Source organism: Dioscorea cayenensis, chromosome 9, assembly GCF_009730915.1.
Source record: "Dioscorea cayenensis subsp. rotundata cultivar TDr96_F1 chromosome 9, TDr96_F1_v2_PseudoChromosome.rev07_lg8_w22 25.fasta, whole genome shotgun sequence".
Lineage (NCBI taxonomy): Eukaryota > Viridiplantae > Streptophyta > Magnoliopsida > Dioscoreales > Dioscoreaceae > Dioscorea > Dioscorea cayenensis.
Genome location: NC_052479.1, coordinates 12908438 through 12918761, shown reverse-complemented (window position 1 = coordinate 12918761; position 10324 = coordinate 12908438). Strand labels below are relative to the sequence as shown.

The following is a 10324-nucleotide window of genomic DNA, read 5'->3' as shown; positions in this document are numbered from 1 at the left end:
ATAGGTTTGAACCTATGGGCTTGAATGCGTCCATATGACCACCGTAGTAGCCACGCCTTATAAAGTTGTCTTCATTTTGGTTGGGGATGTGGATTGGCCAATTGCATTCATCGTAATATTTCATACGATAGATGCTTACAGAAAGGGATGAAAGTGTTAACATGCTTACTATGTCAATACTGTAATGCTCCCAATATATACGTTGACATTTTCGCATTACACCACCAAGCAGAAGGATGTCCTGCTTCATATAACAAAGAAGAATTTTCTTATTACATTCCAGATTTGACAAACAAACTTGTTTATGGCAGTATAAATCCCTTTTTAATTTCTTGCGCTCTTTGGAAAAAAAGTGGATTATAAAGATCTAGTTTGTTGATCAATATGGTGCAAGGATGACGGGCGATATTTTCAGGGACACATTCCATTTTGTGATTTAAGAACTAATGGAATGGACTGTGAGAGGGCTTGAGATCCCTCTCCATCACAAAGTCGCTGACCTCGATACGATATTACAGTACTGGACACGATTTAAATGATTATGAGCATAATGGTGAAGTCTACAAAAAAGTCAAGGGTGCGAAAGGCACTCTTGATCAAATAAAAAGAAACCACCTTTCATTTCTTTTGATTTTATAAGTGCCCTGGGTCAGTCATCCATTCGGATGATATTAGTTATGGAAGGAAACAAGGGAGTTGGCTGATAAAGATAAATAGTAACAATCGTGTAATATCAATTTTGCGGCCTCATCATCGAATGCAGCTTCCAATTGCTCGGAAATTCTCAGCTATATGGGGGACTTGGATGGTGAGCAAAAACAATTACTCAAGAAGTTGGTCAACTTTCACATGATAAATGGTATGATTTGAAATTCGAGTTATTTCATGGAATAACACTCGTATATATTGTGCTCGTAATGGTACCTCGTAATTTAAAAGTCTCTCTACGGCTGAAGAATGAGCGTGTTCTTGGGCCATCACAAAAACATAGATAGGGTCAATGACAGAACGAACAACGAAACTTTACGACAGCTTTTTCGTACACGTTCACTTGCATCACATACACAAGTGCTCTCTGAACCGTGCAATAAGGTCACCCATAACACGGCTCTCCCACTGGAGTGACCTTAGCCCCGGGCCATGCTATTCCATGATATTGGAAAAATAGCAGCCTAACTACTTTTTATAATCGTCTTGAAAGCTGGGCGCCTTTTGAATATGAGTGGGGCTCCTAGGTGGCGCGTTCGTGGAGCCAAACCGAAGGAAGAGCAAAAGGAAGGTTGGGTGCTTGTGGGGCGAGGCCACCCGGCCTCGAATAGGAGGGGGTTTAGCTCTGGATCCCGCCTGCTTGCAGAAATGAATGGATCAGAAGGGGGGCTGGGTTCTATTTCCGGGCCGGGCGGGAGGTGAACCAGAAGAAGAATAGAAGTGCGCCTTCCCGGTGGAGAAAAAGGTGCTGTCATCTATCTCGACCAGTTTCCCGAGGCGTTGGAAAGAAAGACCGGCTCAGAGAATCACTGGCCCCCTATCGTTTCGCCAACAAAGAAGTCATCCTTGACTTGACGATTGACCATTCCTTCCCTACCGAGCCGCCTCTCTTCGCCATTCGAAGTACTTACCTCTGCCTTCCTTTTTTTATAACAAACAAAAAAAAAAAAAGAAAGACTTTTTTAAAAATTAAATTAAAAAAAGACTTCGTCTGTGATTTTATCGGCCCCAAGGGAATTTACTCGACCCATTCTACAGTCTCCCGCACTGCTCAAGTGTGCGACTCCGTATGAGGGCCTCCTTCCCTTTTGCTCTGCCCACTCTCCGTTCACACGGTTATCAAAGCGGAGTAAGGGTGGGCAGCAGGTACCACGAGCCCTCTGTCCCACACATCTATCAAGAAGCAAGTGTAGTTCACCGGTTCCACCGAATGCTCCTATCTCTCGGCAAAAATCGTGTGAGTGTGCAGTTATGCTTCGGATGCTTCGCCATGGAATAGATCGACCCAGTTCCTGTTCTTTTCCGGTGCACTCGCTTTGTATCTCCGACACACAAGGAAGGACGCGGTGGGAAGGAAGCAGCCCTAGCCTCTGTCCGGCCGATCATTCCGCTGGCATCTTGCATTCACGCCTCCGTTTGACTGCCGCTCGGGGATGTAGTTGTAGATACGTGAGTCTTAGTGGGTCGTTGGCTCCACCTGTTATCTCCTTCTACGACATGCTGTTGTCGTCGCCATATTCAATATGTCACTTAGTCATATCTGCCTCGCTGCGGGTCAGCACCTCCGAAAGAAGCGGAGGACTTCATTCAGTGACTCCGCGATCGCCCTCTGAACGATCAGAATAAGGTAAAGCTTGAAGATACGTTTTGTACTCTATTAATTTCTCAGTCCCTCTAGTCGGGTGGGCGCCGGCCGGTCTTTCGGCCGGATCCCCCTGAAAACCGTACGTGCGGGTCTCCCCGCATGCGGCTCCCGCCATTCGAGGTGGCCCAGCCCTGCATTCATTCGCAAATCCAGTAGTGAAATTGAGACTGCTCGACCTCGGAAGCTAATTCGCGTGTAGGCAGCGCTGTCTGTCTACCGTTGACTCTATCTATTCATTGATCTATTGGCTTGCTCCCTCCCTCTTTTTTCCAAGAATGAATGAGCCGCTCGGAAAAAGCCTTCCATTTCCGTCAAATGACCCGGCCTCCCCTGGCTCTTCCACCGTCCGGGCTCCCCTATGCTCCCCCGGCGCAGGCCTACCACGCTTCGCGCCTGCGGCGTTTTCGCCAGACGGTCTTTGCCAGTAGTGCCATCCTCCCCGCAGGCTGTCTGTATGGGTGGGTTGTCCCTTGCTGCTACGTTCTGTTAGGCGCTATGGAAAAAAAAGGAAATTAAGTGGTTGACTTGGACAGCAGGCGGGTTACACGTTCCACTGTGCCGAGATGTGAGGTGCAGGTGGTGATGATCACCCCGGGGTATGCGCTAGCGCCCTTGACGGGCACTCCAGGACCCGCCAACGCTCGTGAAAACCCAGGTCGGTCGGTCCTCCATTCATCCGACCGGATGTGTGGATAACGAGGCCACCTTCACAACCTTCTCCCTTCTATCCCTATTAAAAGTAAGGTAGGGCGGTTCGCTTGAGTTGCTCAACCGCCCCTTTGCCCGGTGCTCATGACGCGCTACGGAACCTCCACCCTGCCGGGGGACCGAGCAGGGCATAGCTAGCGGCATAGGAGCCTACTCAGCGTCAGTGGCTTCGTGCCGCACTGGAGTGATCCAATATGTGGTTCCGCACGTTCCACCACTTCTCCGTTCATTTCCAATACTGATCGTGAAACACCATGAGCAGCAGGATGTTGAGGTCCGGAATTCGAAGTGAAATTCTTGATTTGCCCGTTCCTAGTCGTCATGGGAAAGAAAGGCAGAAAGAAATAAGAAAGAGATTATTCCCCTAGAGCTTGTCCAGTACCACCAGTACTAAAAATGCATCTCCTTCGCCCGCGCGCGTCTACCTGGCGCTGCCACCTTGCATGCAAACGAAGCACTATTGGCGGCAATTAATAGCTCACTGAGCGATGATTGATGCAGTCAGTGCCCTCGATTGATTGTTCCAGATAGAAGGATCATGGCGCCCCGGAACCATGACATCCAGCAGCAGCAGCATCTCCTTGCGTGCAAGAGACTTCTATGCCGGCCGTTATTCCCGGCTCTGTGTTGAAAAAAAAGCTTAGTTGCTTTTTGCTTATTATTCTTTGCCAACCAACCACTTGGTACCAAGCAAGCGGTTAGCTGTAGCGCTTTCAAAGTAGAAGAGTGGTCTCTTAGAAGTGGTGGTGTAAGATAAGAAGCGCCCTCTTTGTCTTGAAAGAAAGTGAGTAAGCGTAGCGAAGTGTATACGTTAGATAAGTAAGCAGCGTAATAAGCCGGCCTTTTCAGAAAGTCCCCAATTCAATTGAAAACGAAAGAAAAAAGTCATGAATGCCAGTGTCCCAGAAGAGAACATATGATTGATTGAATGAAGTGGCTGGCGTGGCGAGAAAAAGAAGTCTTGGTCCCATGCACCATGCCTGTTGCCTGCTCTTGTCATGCAGGCTCCCCACGCTGAATAACATTGGGGCTGTTTGCCTTTGGTAAAGATAGGGAAGACCCGCTCGCTGACCCCTCTCCTCCTTCCTATGGACGACAAAAGCAGGGTGCTCCCTATTACATTACAAATCTATAGGGCAGAGGGCGTATAAGACTTGATTTGCGGCAGTCAAGGTCTGTCTTGTATAAGCGAGCAAATTGGCGCCCCCTATAAATATAAGAAAGGCCTCTGGCAGGGCTCCTGCTCTATCTAAGCGGGAGCAGGGTTTGCCCTCGGCGGGGAGATGGAGGGGCAACCGTGCAGAATGCAAGGTATGTGTAAAGCGAGCAGGCAGGAATGAAGGCTGCGAACACGTGCCTCCGTACATCAGCTGACATCACCGTAACTGCCTCCACGCAGCCCCTCAAGGTAACATAACTCCTATTATGCCTACCAAGCCTCCAAATATACATAAAAAAAAGTCTAAAGCAATTTAACTTCCCGAGTAGCACAGTCCTGAGTAGGGTGCCGAGCATTAAGTCACCTAAAAACCCTTCAAAATTTAAGAGTGTGTCACTTGCGTCTTTTTCCCACATCGAAAAGAATATTATCTACTAGACTTTTCACTCTTCCAAAAAAGCGCCTGGAACATAAAGAAATCTACAAGGACTTTGAGAGATTTTGTCCTGTGGCACTTGACTTTCACCTAGCGAGCGTACGAAAGATTGAGTTTACCGAAACTACTTTACTAACCCGAGAAAGAAAAAGGAAGAATGCATTTGAAGTAGGGCACAACGTCTTAAGGAGCAGCATTAGTTTAGTGCCTTGTGTTCCTAACCTGACGACAAATTTGACACCTACTTATATATAAGCTTCAGACTAAGAGCTTGGAAAAAATAGATTACTTCTTCTTCTTGGGATGACGAATGAAGCCTCGATGCGCATCACCCGATGAATTGACTCGGTTCCCTATCTTAAGTTAAGGGGATGAGATTTCCATTATCGGACAAAGAGGAATCAGTGAAGCGAGCACTGAAGACTGCTCTAACAGGGGCTCATCCCGTTGAAAGATGTGAATCTCAAGATGGAAATGCCTTACTTTGGCATAGGTAGTTTGTTGCTTCTTATGTCAAAGCGAAGGTAGATTAATTAGGAACTGCTGCATTTTAGCTGTATTAATCGTGAATTCCTTTTGCCGAGGGACGGTACTGTCGTTGGTCATGAGGTAGTAAATTTTCTCTCTCCGAGATCATTTTAGTTAGTTTATAGTAGAAAGGAGGTTACAACCCTTTACTTCCTTACTAGAGGAAGCCTTAATATTCCCTTTGTGTGAAATAGGGAGTTATCTCCGGGTCATTTTCAAAAGTAGAAGAAAGCTGGTTCTTTTTACACCCTAGGAAAGGAAATGGTCAGGTTGAATGCTTATTCCATTCAGGGAAACTCTTCGACACGGCCACAAAGGCTAGATCATCGGATCACTTGATATTACTACTAGGAACGAAACTTCATTCCAAAAGTCGGTTTAAGGCAAGGATCAAAGCTCTTCCTTGAGGTCGGCTCAACTATCGACTAACCGATATGATGCCAAATTCCTGCTCACTTCTCTTTTTGCGCCTATATCCTTTCTAGTCTTAGGGTGGGGTGCATGGCGAAGAAAAAAGTGTCCGCCCTTGCTTCAAAATGTAAGGGCGCATGCTTTGAAAGCTGCCTCTTCGGCATCTCGCTTTTTCGAGGCCTTCGACTGAAGACAAGACTAGTGGAACCAGCTGAATGCCCGCTCTTGGTTTTAAGTCTGTATCTCGGACGAGAAAGCATTTGAACCGGATTAGGAGGGCTCGTCCTTTAGTTTTGCTTTTTCCGGTATTAGCTTTGAGAACCGGGACTAGGACTTAAACCATAGTATAGGCAAGACTGCTTTTTGGTATGATGGGCCAACTCCCTTGAACCCACAATCGGACTCTCGATCGAATATCTTCTTATAAGAGATCTATCCGATGGATCCAACCAATGACTCTTGCCTTGAAATAAGCCTTTTTGAGGTTAGAGGATTAAAAGCACCGAAAGTCCTTCAACCAATTCCACTGGCTTCCCAAAAAAAGAGGTATTCAATGCTGGATTGGATGTTTGGTCCACCTTTTGCATGGAGTCTGGTACACCCGGGGGAAAAGCAACCAATGGGATGAGGTTGTTGATAGACCCTCTAAGCTAAGGTGACCGAACCTTTGTAGATTGGCAAGCACCAGCGGTTGTTTCAGGCTCACCAAGACAAAGACGAGTGTGGAACAAACAAAGAGTGGAAGACTAGATAAAAGAGAATTGGAACTTGAGCTCTTTTCTGCTCTCAGATGCAAGCAACTGGAACTGAATCACCAATATGGCGGATAGAAAGACAAGTAGTCCGTCTTCGGTCAGCACACACACCCTTGCTTGAGACCACATCTTCAGTTTGAGCACGGCTTGGTCGATGAAAGACTTCAAATATGCATGCTACTGCAACTGTAGGTAAAGGCATAAAGAAAGGCAAAAAACCCTCCCTAATTGCAACTCCCAGTTGACTTCGAGTTGGGCACCCATTATCTTACCACTTTCACTGAATCAAAATGGATGACTACGTTCTAACTATGCCTGAAACTGACATTCGACATTAAAGAGACCCTCAGTCAAGCTGAAAGCGAGCATTTCTCGATTTGGTCAACTCCCTCTTCCTTCTGAAAGAGGAAAGAATGGCTTTTGCTCCCGTTTTGTCTTCTGGGCAGGGGAATCCATACGATCCACAACAAAAAGCATTATAATAAAGATTATCGATATCATAGGAGAAAGGCGGATCCATCGTCTTGCTGAGGGAAGTGATCTCTCTGTCCGCCTAAGCAGTCACATTTTCCCATCTTGTTGAGTTGAGCCTGTCTGGCATAGGACCTTTGAAATGGAAAGACTTCGGGCAATAAGATGGTGACTCTTGAAATTGACCCTGGTCCAATCCTGGTATTCTCTGAAAATCTACTTGACAATGAGTTGAGAGTCTCCGAAAAGAGTCAGCAACTGCCACCAACCGCCTTCTGAAACTAGATCCTCGATCTCATCGGCGAACTCATCACCCTGCTGAAGCTCCCACAGTATAGTAGCATCCAGAAATCGAGTCTGTCTGAAACGGAGTCTCAACAATCGCTCATAACGGACCTGATGTTCGGGAATCACAAATCGCATGCCCTCGAGCTCAGAGGATGACTCACGTGGCCTCTTATCAGCTTGCTTCTTTGACCTAGGTGCCATGATCTGCAAAATTTAAACAAAATTGGTCAAACAAGTTGATAAAACAATACTGCAAAAAACCACACGGTCGTGTGGAATTTCCGCACGCCCGTGTGGATTCAAGGGGCGTGAGAACCGCATGGTCAGGCATCAACAATCCAAAAATACAACTCAAGAATATCTCTAACTTGGTTCTAAACATAATTCATTGTTCCAATTAAAGAAACGAAGCATTATTAACCAGATTAATCGATAGAAATCATGAATTGACGAAGAAGATGATAAAAAGGGATTTATCGACGAAGAGAAGTGAGAAAATGAAGAGCCGGCCAGAAAACTTTGCTAAAATCCCACCAAACTGGCGCAATGGACTCGGAAAGTATTGTGAGAGTGTTTTCAAGTGAAAAGGAGTCGTGAAGAGGGAGAGAAATCATCCTCTTTTAAATAGAACTCGCGACTTTTGACGTTCTGTGCATCCACACGGGTGTGTGGAAATTCCCTACGCCCGTGTGCCTCACATCAAAAGCTCCACAGGAGCGTACGCACGCCCCTGTGCGTTTTGGGGAAAAACTCTCATTGACTTAGAACGATCTCCCACGGGCATGCGGGAAATATCCACGCCCATGCGCCAGACCCACAGGGGCAGACGCACACCCCTGTGGCTTTGCTGAACAACCGAAAAATATCAAGTCTTACGCACGCCGGTGTGGAAATTCCCCACGGGCGTGGACATTCACATGCCCAACTCACAGGGGCAGCCACACGCCCCTGTGTTTTCTCGGGATGGAGGGAGTAACCTGCAGAGTTTTGCACGGACGTGTGGAAATTACCCACGCCCGTGTGTAATTCACAAAGTCACCCACAGGGGCGAGTCCACACCCCTGTGTGTTCTCGATAAAATCTGCCCGACTCTGCAGGAATTCACACGCCCGTGCGGAAATTGCCCATGGGCGTGCGCCAGTCGTATAGTTATCCACAGGGGCAGCCGCACGCCCCTGTGCCCTCTCTGGATGAGTTCACAGTACACATGCACGGGCGTGCAGAAATTCCCCACGCCCGTGTGTTTTCTCTTGATGACTTATAAAAAAAACTGCAGGCTCTGCAGAAATATTCTGAACATGTTTACACACTCAGAGCCTGCCCTATTATGCAAAATTTACCAGGTAAAAACACAAAATAGAACTCAAACGACCAAACTTCGCCAATTCTTCATAAAACACATGATGAATTTGAAAAGCCCACAATAAAATTGCAGCACAAAAATCTAAACATTAAAAACACCAACACTTAACAGTTTATTCATGTAAACAACTAAACTAAAAGATACGAAAACAGTAAACACTTGGGTTGCCTCTCAAGAAGCGCTTGTTTAACGTCACTAAGCTTGACGTATCTTTCTTACCTCACGGGGGTTCATCAATGAAGGTTGCCCTCTTACCCATGGCTTGGAAGCATGATGAGCAAAGTCTCTTAAGGATAGAGGGTGTACTCTCGTGCTTCGGACCACCTAGCAATGGTTCGTCCAACTTCCTTGGCTCATGTACGTCTCCAACAATCTTGGAGCATTTTCGGTAGTGTCTCTGAGCCCTCTTCATTTTTCGGAGCACCTTCTTCAAGATCCCCAGGGTAAATGTTACTTCTTCAGTCGAACCAAGCATCATTACTTCTTCATTACTCTCCTCTTGGTCGAACAATCCTTCAAACATATCTGGGTTGAACATTTCCTACATATATTCATCAACAATTTCATCAGTAGTGTCTAGAAAGTATAGAGTATCATTAAAATCGAGAGAATGCCGCATGGCTTCAGCAAGGCGGTATGTGAGCTTATCATCTCCAACTCTCAAAGTAAGCTCCCCGCCGTCCATGTTAATCAATGCTTTGGAAGTCCGCAAGAATGGTCTCCCAAGTATCAAAGGTACATCTGCATCCTCATCGACATCTAGCACTACAAAGTCAACCGGAAAAATGTACTTGTCCACCTTGACAAGCACGTCTTCAATGATGCCTCTCGGATGTCAAACCGTTAGGTCCACCAATTGTAAAGTCATCCGAGTAGGAATAGGCTCACCCAAGCCTAGCTTTTGGAAGAAAGTATATGGCATGACGTTGATGCTCGCCCCTGAATCTGCCAATGCCATTTCCTCACCTAAGTTGTCGATGTTACACGGAATGATGAAGCTTCTCAGGTCTTTCTTCTTATTCGGCATGTTCTTTTGCAACACCGCCGAGCAAAAAGCATCAAGCACCACTGAAGCACTCTCCTTCAATTTCCTCTTGTTGGTCAATAGGTCTTTCAGGAACTTCTCATACTTAGGCATTTGAGCCAATGCCTCAACAAAAGGAATGTTGATGTAGAGTTTCTTGAACAAACTCAGGAACTTCTTATACTGTTCATCCCCTTGGTCATTCTTCAATCTAGAGGGATAAGGGATTCTTGGCTTTAAAGGTGGGGTTGCCACCTCTTTCTCTTTGTTTGCTCCCTCCTCAACCTCCACAACCTCGGGTGTGTATTCTTTTGGCTTCTCACTCGGAAGCCTCCCTTCAACCTCACAACCACTTCTCAAATTGATCGCCTTCACATGTTCTCTAGGGTTGGTTTCTGTGTTGCTTGGTAAACTTCCATGTGGCCTTTCAAAGAGAGACTTCGCAATTTGTCCCACTTGATTTTCAAGATTGTGCAAGGAGGCGGTGTGATTGCGAAGTGTAGCCTCGACTGATTCAAACCTTGTATTTGCTGATTGAACAAATCTAGCCAAGTGCTTCTCCAAATCTGTCATTCGGGTTTCTAAGCCTTAAATTCTGTTTTCCACTTGAGGGGCTTGTTGTTGTTGTTGGAAACCCGATGGCCCCATGGTCTTCTGTGGTCCTTGATTACTCCATGAAAAGTTGGGATGATTCTTCCAACCTGAATTGTAGGTGTTGATGTATGGATTCTGATGAGAGATCCGCAAGTGCATGGAGTCGTCAAGTAATACCTCTCGTGAGAGCACGAGAGGGTCGTATTCCCCGGGCCCAAGGATCTACCCTTACTT

At 46.4% G+C, this 10324-nt stretch overlaps 1 pseudogene; it reads left to right on the top strand.

Annotated features, from left to right (window-relative positions):
* Positions 1–1007: 1007 nt before the first annotated feature.
* On the top strand, positions 1008–4271 carry LOC120269276 (annotated as a pseudogene).
* Positions 4272–10324: the final 6053 nt, after the last annotated feature.